The 10,996-nt window shown below is 36.4% G+C and overlaps 1 pseudogene; it reads left to right on the forward strand.

Annotated features, from left to right (window-relative positions):
- Positions 1 to 444: 444 nt before the first annotated feature.
- Positions 445 to 544, forward strand: LOC113314579 (annotated as a pseudogene).
- Positions 545 to 10,996: the final 10,452 nt, after the last annotated feature.

Genomic DNA, 10,996 nt, shown 5'->3' on the forward strand with positions numbered 1-10,996 from the left:
AGGTTGGGATGGTTTCTCCAGCCAGGGTTATAGGTTTCTGAATAAGGGTCAAACTTCTGACGGTTATCGAATCTAGTGTTGTTATAAAGAGCATTGGCTTGCTCTTCAACAGTATGGTCTTCCCAAAAAGGCTCTATTCTACCACTAGTACCACTAGAATGACCTAATTCCAACGCTTCTAACCTTTTGGCTATGGCTGCTATTTTAGCATCTGACTCATAGGATCCTTCTACACTATTGACATTTCCTATACTTAGAAGAATTGTTTTCTGGGGTTCCCTATTATTTTCCCATTGTTGGGTCTTATTGGCGATTTCATTCAAAAATGTCATCGCCTCATCAACAGTTTTATTCTCAAACCCACCCGTGCATAAGGACTCAACCATGGTTGTTGTTGAATAATCTAAACCCTCGTAGAGGATATGAACTAACCTAACCTTCTCTAAACCATGATGAGGACATTGAGATATTAAGTCATTGAACCTTTCTAAATACCTATATAAAGATTCTCCCTCTTGTTGAGAAAAAGTACAAATTTGTGTCCTAATAGATGATGTTTTGTGCCTTGGGAAAAACTTATGTATAAAGCAGATGTAAGTTGTTCATAGGTTTCAATTGACTCAGAATCCAAACTATACATCCAAGATTTGGCTTTATCTTTTAAGGAAAATGGGAATAACCTAAATTTCAGTGCATCATCACTAAGGTTTTTAATTATCAGAGTACTACATACTTCCTCAGATTCCCTAACATGAAAATAGGGGTTCTCATTCTCTTTTCCTAAAAAGGTTGGGAGCATCTGTAAAGTCCTAGGTTTGAGTTCATAATTCGCCTCGGTTTCAGCTAACTTGATACAAGACGGAAGAGAGGTCCTAGTTGGGTTCAATAAAGCTTTTAAAGTTGCCATTTCTGGCACTACCAAAGGACTAGGAGTACTTTCTTCACAAAGAAGCAAATTCTCAAAACCGAAGTTTCCAAAAACGGGGCTCTCTAAAGAAGAGTCTTCGAGTTCCCCGCCTTCACAAGAAGAACTACTAGGTTTATCACTAATCAGACGACCTAGAGTGTTTCTTTTCCAAGCCCGTTCTCTAATGACCTCGGTCATACACTAGAAAAACAAAACTAAAACGTAAAGCCCTAAAAGGGAAGGGAAGTTCTATGCAAACACAAACAAGGCTGACTCCACCACAGCAAACCTGCTGAATTCTAGCAAACAAAAAGCATGATGGCTCCACTTAGATTGTTTCTAGACCAGCTTCTAATCCTTCGAAAGGGAATTCGTTACAATTTAAGCAAACCCCACTGGAATCAATCCGAGTCAAAGTAAGTTGAATTGAGGCGAGGGAAGCTCAGTGGAGCTTTGATACCCAAGGCCTCACCGCTATCACAAGGCGGCGCAGTCACGCATTCAACTCACAGAAAAGTAACCAATATTTTTCGAACGACTTTCCTACTAAGCTCGTTACCCTATAGGTCTCGTTTTATTCCAAATTTTAAAGCTTAGGTTCGCGTTTGGTTTCGTTTTCCTAAGTTGGGCAAGAAGAGAACGGTGATGAAATCCGAACCCTTATCTTGTATGGCCAGTCCTTGCCCTTTACTAGGAATTTAAAACAGCCGTTTTCAGTTCCTCAACATATACGCAAACGAAGGAATACAATAACTCGCTGACAGGGGATTCGCGAGTGTTTCGACAAACTTACCTACCGTTCCAGACGGGGGATGAACCGTTGTCGTCGACTCAGGCCACAACTCCTATGTTGTGTACGAACCCGAGGGGCCGAGGTGATATCGTAATCACCATCCTTCTCTGCAAAACAATTTAATATTTAATCTACCCTTCCGTAGGGTTTAAAAAAAATTAATGTCCAAATGTCCAAAGTCCAAAAGAAAGGTCCAAAAAATAAAGTGCAAAAATAAAAAGAATTCCTAATACAATCTAATAAAATAACACTCTCTTTTTTTCCTCTCTTTTTCTATAAAATAAATAAAAATTCTTCTTCTTTAGCTCCTTTCGCTTTGCCTTTTACTTCAAGTCTTTAAATATTCTCCAAAAGCTTTGGCAAAAATTTCTTTCACTCCAAATTCCCAAAATTTGAAAGGAAAAGACAAAAACCCAAGAACGTAAAGAAGAACAAAAAAAACTAAAAAATAAATAAATATAAAAACTCTATCCTAAAGACAAGCCCGGGTCGGCGACGCCAAAAATTGATGGTATTTTCTTATTGTAATTGTTGTAAAGATTTCGTTGAGGCTTGTGAAGGCAATGACTTCTAGACTTAATAGAACTTAAAAATATAGAAAACTTAACTCAAAATTGATTTCAAGTGATTGGAAAATAACCAAGACACTAGAATCCACTATTACACATGAATGATGTCAAATATTTCATTAACTCTAAATATCATTTTAATCCTTTATTTCTTAATCCACAAATAATCAAACATATTCTCAAAAATTAATTGTATCCCCTAAGCATAGATTATCTAACCAAAGCATAACCTATCTAATTGACTCACAACTAATGAAGAAAATTATGTAAACTTTTAAGAACTCTGCAAAAGCAGTGATTGAGTGAATTATAATTAAATATTAGAGAAAATGAAATAGTTACCCATTGTTCATGTGTGAATAGCTTCATCCATTGCCTTGGTTGCTAGAGAATTATCCGCTCATCATGTTGGAAACACGCTCAAAAGTTGATTTCATTTATGCTCAAAGGGTTACAAATGATGAATAAGGGAGAATTATAATAAAAATCGGGTTTGCAACGCTTATAACTGTTGTAAAAACCGTTACAAAGAGCCGTTATTGTTGCTATTGCGTTTTTAAGTCTGCCTGTAAACTGCGACCCACAGAATGAGTTGCTGTCACAGTTCAAAAACGACTGCTGGTGCAAGTCCGTTCTTCGTGTTCTTCTGTTTTGCAGCAGCAGAAATGGCAGCTCTGCAAATTTGATTTTTCGCTCTGTGGTGCTCTTTTTCTCTCCCAATCTCTCCGTCTCCCTTCTCTATGATCCCCTTATCCTATATGTACTCAACAACAACAAAATATCACGCCATAACTCTCACAAATTTTCATTAAACTCGGCAGTGAAGAAAAATATTCTGGGAATATTTTCTTCCATGTTTTAGCTTCTCACGTGTTTCTACAGCTGCAAAATCTCCTCATTTATCTTCTTCACGGTCCAGAGTGTTGCTAGAGTCACATACACGAGCAGAAAACGCATAAATCTTCCAAAACCCGTGAACTATTCTTCTCATGCACGGGATGCCCTGATTCCTTGTCACGGATTTTCCAGCCAAATTTGATCAAAACAAACACCCATACCAGCTCTTTTATGACATATCACAACTACCCATGAAGTTTCAGCCCTTTAGTCCACCTAGAACATCTTCAAATTTCGGTCGAAACATTCTCAGAGAGCTGCCACATTTTTCCCGCTAATTTTTAAGTTTCAAATGAAGAAGATGGTGCCCCCCTAACCAGCTGTGGGTTGCGAATAACAGCTGCATTTTTGGGGGTGACCCTTAGTAATTGAGGTGCCCCTTAACCAAATCTGGGCTCCGTATAACAAGTGTCCTCTGAGGGTGTTCCGAGTGATTTTTCGAGCCGATTTTTCCAACAATATTTATTTTCCAAAAATACCTAAAAATACACAAAACACCATAATAAGGACGAAAACGAGTACCAACAATACGAAACATTGAGGAAAAATTAGACACATAAATGTGTCTATCACAAACCCCGTCTGCATACTGCTCCAAGATACGAAAATTCGTTTGCAAACCCGTATGCATACTTTTCGTCGATATTCGGTAAACTTGTTTTGGCCGTAACGTCTTCGTCCGAACTCGGATTGACCTCATTCTTGTTGAACTCTCTTTCTCTTTGAATTCTCTTCAAAATGGAGATGAAAAAACTTGAATTTGGATGAGTTAAGATTGGTATTTGTCCTGTCTCTTGTTTTTAAGTATTTTGCTCCATTTCGTTGCACTTGTTCCACTTCTCTTGAACTTGGGCACTTGGATTCTTAGAGTACTACTCTTCTAAGCTAATTTGTATCTCTTACAAGAATGTTGTTGGTGAATCACAAAGAAGGAAGTTCAAGGATGGAAAGTAGTACGCAGTGCTATGGAATTCTTGAATTTCACAATCATCCTTTGTGAACTATGGTGCATAGTCGTTATTGACTTTGTATGTTCTTGTTTGATTAAGAAAATCTTTTTATATGCCTTCGGTAGATATTATTGGTGTAAATCCATGCGAAAAAGATTGATTCTACCCTATAAAGACAAATCATTTTATATGTGCATTACGAGTTTGTCTTGTTGCTTAGGAAACTTCTTATGAGAATTTTTTCTTATATTTGAAGGATTACTAGAGTTTGGAAAAACCATTATTGTGATTACACATTGCTATGTCCAACAGTTTCATCTTCTTGTTTTCAGATTTATTGGTTTAAATTCTAAAAATATTTGTAGGGTGATGTTATTGCAGTATTAATCTTTATGATTTTGTGATATTGCAATATTTTTATGGGATATGTATTGTTTACGTCCGTGAATTTGAAGGTCCCATATGTTGTCAAAAGTAAAGTCGTTCATGAATTGGTTTTCATATTGATGAAAGGACGAATGGACTTTTGACAGATAAAAAAGTTATGCCTATGCAGTCATTTATTTGATGGAAAATAGGATAAAATCTTTTGTGTGACAAAGATAAAGTCTATTATGTCATTATGCATATAGTGATGGAAAGATAGAATAGATCCTTGTATGTATTCCACGGTATTGATCTTCATTGATCCATTCTTTTTGTATTACCGTGAAGGCTCCATTGTGTGTCTTATGTTGAGCACGATACAACTAAGTCGATTATTCTTATTGGCTTTGTTGGTTGTTCCATAAGATGCTATATGTTGAGCATTATGAACTAAATTAACCATCTTGGTTGGTTATTTAGTTATTTGGTCCGAAAGTCTTCTTTTGTCGATCAAAATTTTGACAATTAAATTGATTACCTTCGTGATTAGTTTGGTTGTTTGTATTCCAATTAGATTAATTATGGGTTATCTTGTAATTAGTCTAGTTGAGTTTTCATATATTCCACAAGTTCTTGTGTTGAGTATATGAACGGCTATACTAACTATGTTCTATTGGTTGATGTAGTCGTATATTCCATAAGGTTTTCCTTATATTGAGTATGTGAAAGATTTAGTTAGTCATCTCCGTATGATTACCTTAGTCGTAGCTCCGTCAGTTTACTTATGTTGAGCACAATCAATTAAATTGATCACTTTTGTGGTTTGATTTAGTTGCGTATTCCAATTAAATTAATCATGGGTTTACTTGTGATTAATTTGGTTGATTTTTGGATATAGAAAATTATTTCCATGGTTTTTGGTGTCCAATTAAAAAAATCCTTCTTTTCTTTCAAAATTAAGGTCGCTCTTGTTGTTCTTTCGGGAATGACATCAAATGGGGGAGAGTTCTTTTGAACTTGTGCTTAACGGTAATATCTTGCGGGGTGTGCGGTTGTGGAATTTGATAAGGGTTATCTTGTATCTTAAAACTCCTTGATGAATGCATGTAGCTTCGGCTTTATGATTGCATCTAAATTAAGTTGGTATGTATTTTTTATTTTAGTCTATGAAATGTCTCTTGTGGAAATTTCATTATGATCCCGTTCTTTAACCTTTGCCAATTTTATTGAAAAAAGGGGGAGAAATAATGTAGTTCACACTACAAATACATATAGTTTTCGGATCATTGTGTAAGGGGGAGTGGTTTCCATGATCGAGATGGAGTATTGACTAACGGGGAGTGATACATATCATCATAGTATTGTTGTTAAAGTCGTGATGCAATTGGACTTTGATGTTACATAATGATACTATGGCACTATATAATAATGACCGAGAATCTCGATTTCTCTCATTGTTATAACTACGGATCTTCAACAACGGTGATGCTAAACTTACAACCTTTGGGATCATTGGAGTACTTGGAAGGACGAAGATTTCAGGGAACGTTGAAGATTAGACTATGGAATAGGAGCCACTAAAGTTTATCTTTTTTGTATTCCATATGTATTAATAGTTTTGTCACTAAAATTAACAAAGGGGGAGATTGTTAGACCATAGATCGGTCGACCTCGCATACGTTGCTATCTCAAGCATGTTTGTCAATGTTAGTGATCAAAACTATGAGTCTTGATTTCTAGTCTATTATAGCTAAGTCTCGGACTAGGATAGAAAAGTGTAGTTGAGCTCAAGGATTTCATGGCGATTCATCATACAACGACGAAGATCTACTCAAGGAACCGTGGAACTTCATCAACAAAAATGTATGTGGAGACTTGAACATATCTATCACTCAAAAGTCTATTTAATCTATCTCCTACTTCTTATGAGACAAAAAGTCGTATGCTATATAGACTGGATCATACACATTTGACATTTCGAGCTGAGTATTCACTACTTATCTTTTTCTCGAAATCGTGTATTGGTAAAGCGTTTCGCTTTGATCAAGTTTATCTTCACCTAGTGACAAAAGTCATGAAAAGTTTCAATTACTTTGAGAATTGCTCTGACGTGAAACGGTATGTGAATAACGGTTATATAACGTCCTCTGAGAATGTCTCAATGATTGGAATGAGAGTTTAGATTACATAACCATGTATTACTTAATCCGAAGTTTTCGAACTTTGTTGATTGAGAGAAACCAGAGGAATTGGCTTTGCCAAGTCCACGAATCCAGTTTGCGAACTCAGTCCGCGAACTGACGGAAGTTCTCTTGCCGAGAATTTCTGTTGGGATTTTCCAAAAACTCGTTTGCGTGTTTAGTCCGCGAACTGGCGGAAGTTTCTTTGCCGAGATTTTCTGCTGAGTTTGGAAAACTCTGCCGGTTGCCTTAAGTCCGCGAACTTTTTTGTGAGCTTAAGTGGTTATGATCTAAAGATGTGCTCTGAACATGAAACTTAAATTACTAAGGAATGTTTTATGCAAACCGTGGCTATAAAGCTCATGAGCCAATTCATCGAATCGAATCATCTTTGTTTCAATTGTGTCTTGTGTAGTTACATAAGATCTCATAACAATTGAACAACTATCTAACTAGTTCATTTGAGTCAACTGAACTAGTTATGGTGAAGAAGAACTATGTTAATATGAATTGCTCATATGGTTAACCTTTTGGGTTACTATGTTGAACCAGCATACACGTACACAAACCCAGTCTTCCCAAGTGTGTGTGACTAGCTAAGTTTTCGATCTAACGGTTGAAAAATATTAGCTTGAATCTAAATCAGGTTTTCATCTAACGGTGAATATGGATTGCTTTGTAACTAAGGCAAAACCCTGATTTGAAGGCTATATAAAGGAGACATCTAGAATTGTGCAAAACTAATCCTCACACGTTTGTGTGATACTAGTGCGCTCGCTAGAGTCGATTCTCTTTTAACCTTTGGTTTTCTTCTCTAAAACCAGGTTAACGACTTAAAGACTTCATTGGGATTGTGAAGCCAGACCGATACTACTTTTATCGTAGTTGTGTGATCTGATCTTGCATCTTCTATCGTACGAGTACAATCTATTGATTGGCTTGAGATCATGAGAGTTCTCCGATAGGAAATATAAAGAAGTCACAAACATCTTCGTCTCACTGTTTGTGATTCCTCGACAAACCTCTTATGTAGTCAAGAAGGATTGTTGAGAGGTGATTGATTAATCTAGGCTGTTCTTCGGAAATATAAGACCGGATTATCAATTGGTTCATGTTCACCTTAATTTTATATCTTAAGACCGAACAAAACCTAGGGTTTTTCTATGGGAGAAAGATTTATCCTTTGATATACTTTTCTGTATGAGACAAATTTGTTTATTATCAAGTCTGTGATTTTGGGCTGCAGCAACTCTTAGTTGTGGGTGAGATCAGCTAAGGGAATCAAGTGCGCAGTATCCTGCTGGGATCAGAGGCGTAGGAGTACAACTGTACCTTGAATCGGTGGGAGACTGATTGGGGTTCAACTATAGTCCAGTCCGAAGTTAGCTTGGAGTAAGCTAGTGTCTGTAGCGTCTTAATATAGTGTGTATTCAATCTGGACTAGGTCCTGGGGTTTTTCTGCATTTGCGGTTTCCTCGTTAACAAAACTTCTGGTGTCTGTGTTATTTCTTTTCCGCATTATATTTTTTATATAATTGAAACAATACAGGTTGTGCGTTAAAGATCATCAATTGAAATCCAACTTTTGGTTGTTGATTGATATTGATTGATCTTTGGACATTGGTCTTTGGTACCGTCCAAGTTATCTCTCTTTGATAAAGACTCGCAGATTTCCATTTGCTTGAGTAAAGATCAAATCGAGAGATTGAGATATAAACTCTTTGATGTATCTTTTTATTGATTGAGTCTAACTATCTAGTTTATTTTCATAAAAAGTATATTGGAGTTTGTCCATACAGATTTCTAAGTGAAATATTGGGTGGTGTTGTTAGACCCCCGCTTTTTCAATTTACCTTCCATTATCGGATGTGAACTTCATTATCTATTCCAAATGGAGAAGATTTGCTCTCTTTAAATAATTACATTATAGATCTTATGTTTTGGGGCATTTATTCCCCACAATTATTTTGGACTTGATTTTGATCTCTTGTTTCATTTACAAGCGTAGGTTTCCTTGACCGTCATATACCTTTCTTACTACATGTTAACATGCCAGAGCAGAGCAGAGAAAACTTAAAATGACATTGATAACAAATGAAAGAAGAAATAAAAACATTAACAATAATTGGTACATGGTGTAAAGTATAAATACACCCTGGATCACACAAGTACCTTGCACACACACACACAAAATAAGTGAAAACATCAAAATACAATGACAGTCTTCTGACACTCTCTGCCAATACCCCTCCCCCCTCTAGCTGAAGGGTGTACTTGAAGCTTGGACCTCAACATATGAAAACGAGGACAATGCAGACCTTTAGTGAAGATATCTGCAATCTGGTCAGGAGAAGAGACATAGAAGACATCAATATCTTTAGTCTGCACAAGTTCCCTGACAAAATGGTAGTCTATATGCACATGTTTTATCTTTGTATGTTGAACTGGATTAGAAGCAATGGATATGGAACTAATTTTATCACAACCAAGCCTAGGAACAGAGGGTATAAGAAAGTACAGATCTTGAAGAATGTAGTGTTAGAGAACTGCTTGGTCGAACTCGCATGCGTTGCTATCTCAAGCATGTTTGTCAATGTTAGTGACCAAAACTGTAAGTCTTGATTTCTAGCCTATTTATAGATGTCTCGGACTAGGACATAGTTTGTGTAGTTGATCTTAGACTTCACGGTGCTTATCACTTGAATACGAAGAACTACTTAGGAGATTTTGTGGAACTTCATCGACAAAAGGTATGTGGAGACTTAAACTCATCTATCACTTGGAAAGTCTATTTCTACTCCTATCTCGTATATTGAGACATAAGTCACGTTACGATATAGTTTTCCCTATACACATTTGAGATTTCGAGCTGAGTATATGTCGCTAACATATTTCTTGAAATATGTGTTGGTAAGCTTTCGCTTCGACCAAGTTCATCTTGTATCATGAGAAAATTTCCGAGTAACATATTACATGGTTTGTATGATACAATCATTTGGTGTAAGACTTGGAATGTTTCGATAATGATTATTTCAATATCTTGAAAATTGCTTTGATGCTAATAGTGTGTGAAAACGGCTATTGTCATTATAAAAGAATGTTTCAATGATTGAAATAAAGAGTTTAGAATCCTGTAACCATCTTTGGATATAAGCCTAGTGTGTTCGCACACTAGTGTATAAGTCCAAAACCGGGAGCCTAAAGTATGTATACTTGTGTGTATACAAAAAGGTTGTAGGAGAATGATATGCGTACCCGTACGCATACTGGCGGAAGTTCGCGTCCGTGAATTTTTGCTGAGTTTGAAAACCAAAACCAAACTCATCCGGTTACCTAAAGTACGCGTACCCGTACGCATACTGGCGGAAAGTTGACGTCCGTGAATTTCTGCTGAGTTTGAACAACTCAAATCTGGTTACTTAAGTACGCATACCGGTTACTTAAGTACGCATACTTAAGTGGTTACTTTCTAAAATCGGTTGTACATGAACCTAAAACATTTATTAATAAGGAATGCCTTCTTTGCAAACCGTGGCTATAATGTTCATGTATCGATTCGAGTGAATCAAACCGATTTTGCTTCAATTGTGTTCTTGTATAAATCCATGACAATATAGCAATTGAAAAACTCTTTAACTAGTTTCATTTGAGTCATTTGAACTAGTTATGGTTAAGATGAATAAGGTTGATATGAGAGTAATCATATGGCCAGCCTCAGTTAACTATTTGTTAACCAACATGGTGTACACGTTTGGGTACGGTTACATAAACCTAAATGAGGGTACATTTCATTTGTGTGTAACAAGCTAAGTTTGATCTAACGGTTGAAAGATATTAGCTTGGTTGAATCAGGTTTTTCATCTAACGGTGATTATTGAATGCTTTGTTACCAAGGTAACTTGGATTGCAAACCTTATTTGAAAACTATATAAAGGAGAACTCTATCAACTGGGAAACCTAATCCCCACACTTCCTGTGTGCTACTAGTTGCATAACTAAAGTCGATTATCCTTTAACCTTAGGTTTATTGTAGAGACCCTGTAGGTTAACGACTTGAAGACTTCATTGGGATTGTGAAGCCAGACCCAACTATTTTCTTTGTAGTTGCGTGTTCTAATGTTGCCCGATTCTACCATATTGAGTACAATTGAAATAATTGACTCGAGATTAATTTCTACGATATGAAAGATAAAAGTAATCACAAACACCTTCGTCTCATCGTTTGTGATTCCGCAATAACTTGTTTCGCTAGTCGATTAAGTTTATTGTGAGGTGATTGATAATACTAGGCTATTCTTCGGGAATATAAGTCCGGTTTATCAATTGGTTCCTGT

This window comes from Papaver somniferum, chromosome 9 (genome assembly GCF_003573695.1).
Source record: "Papaver somniferum cultivar HN1 chromosome 9, ASM357369v1, whole genome shotgun sequence".
NCBI classification, from domain to species: Eukaryota; Viridiplantae; Streptophyta; class Magnoliopsida; order Ranunculales; family Papaveraceae; genus Papaver; species Papaver somniferum.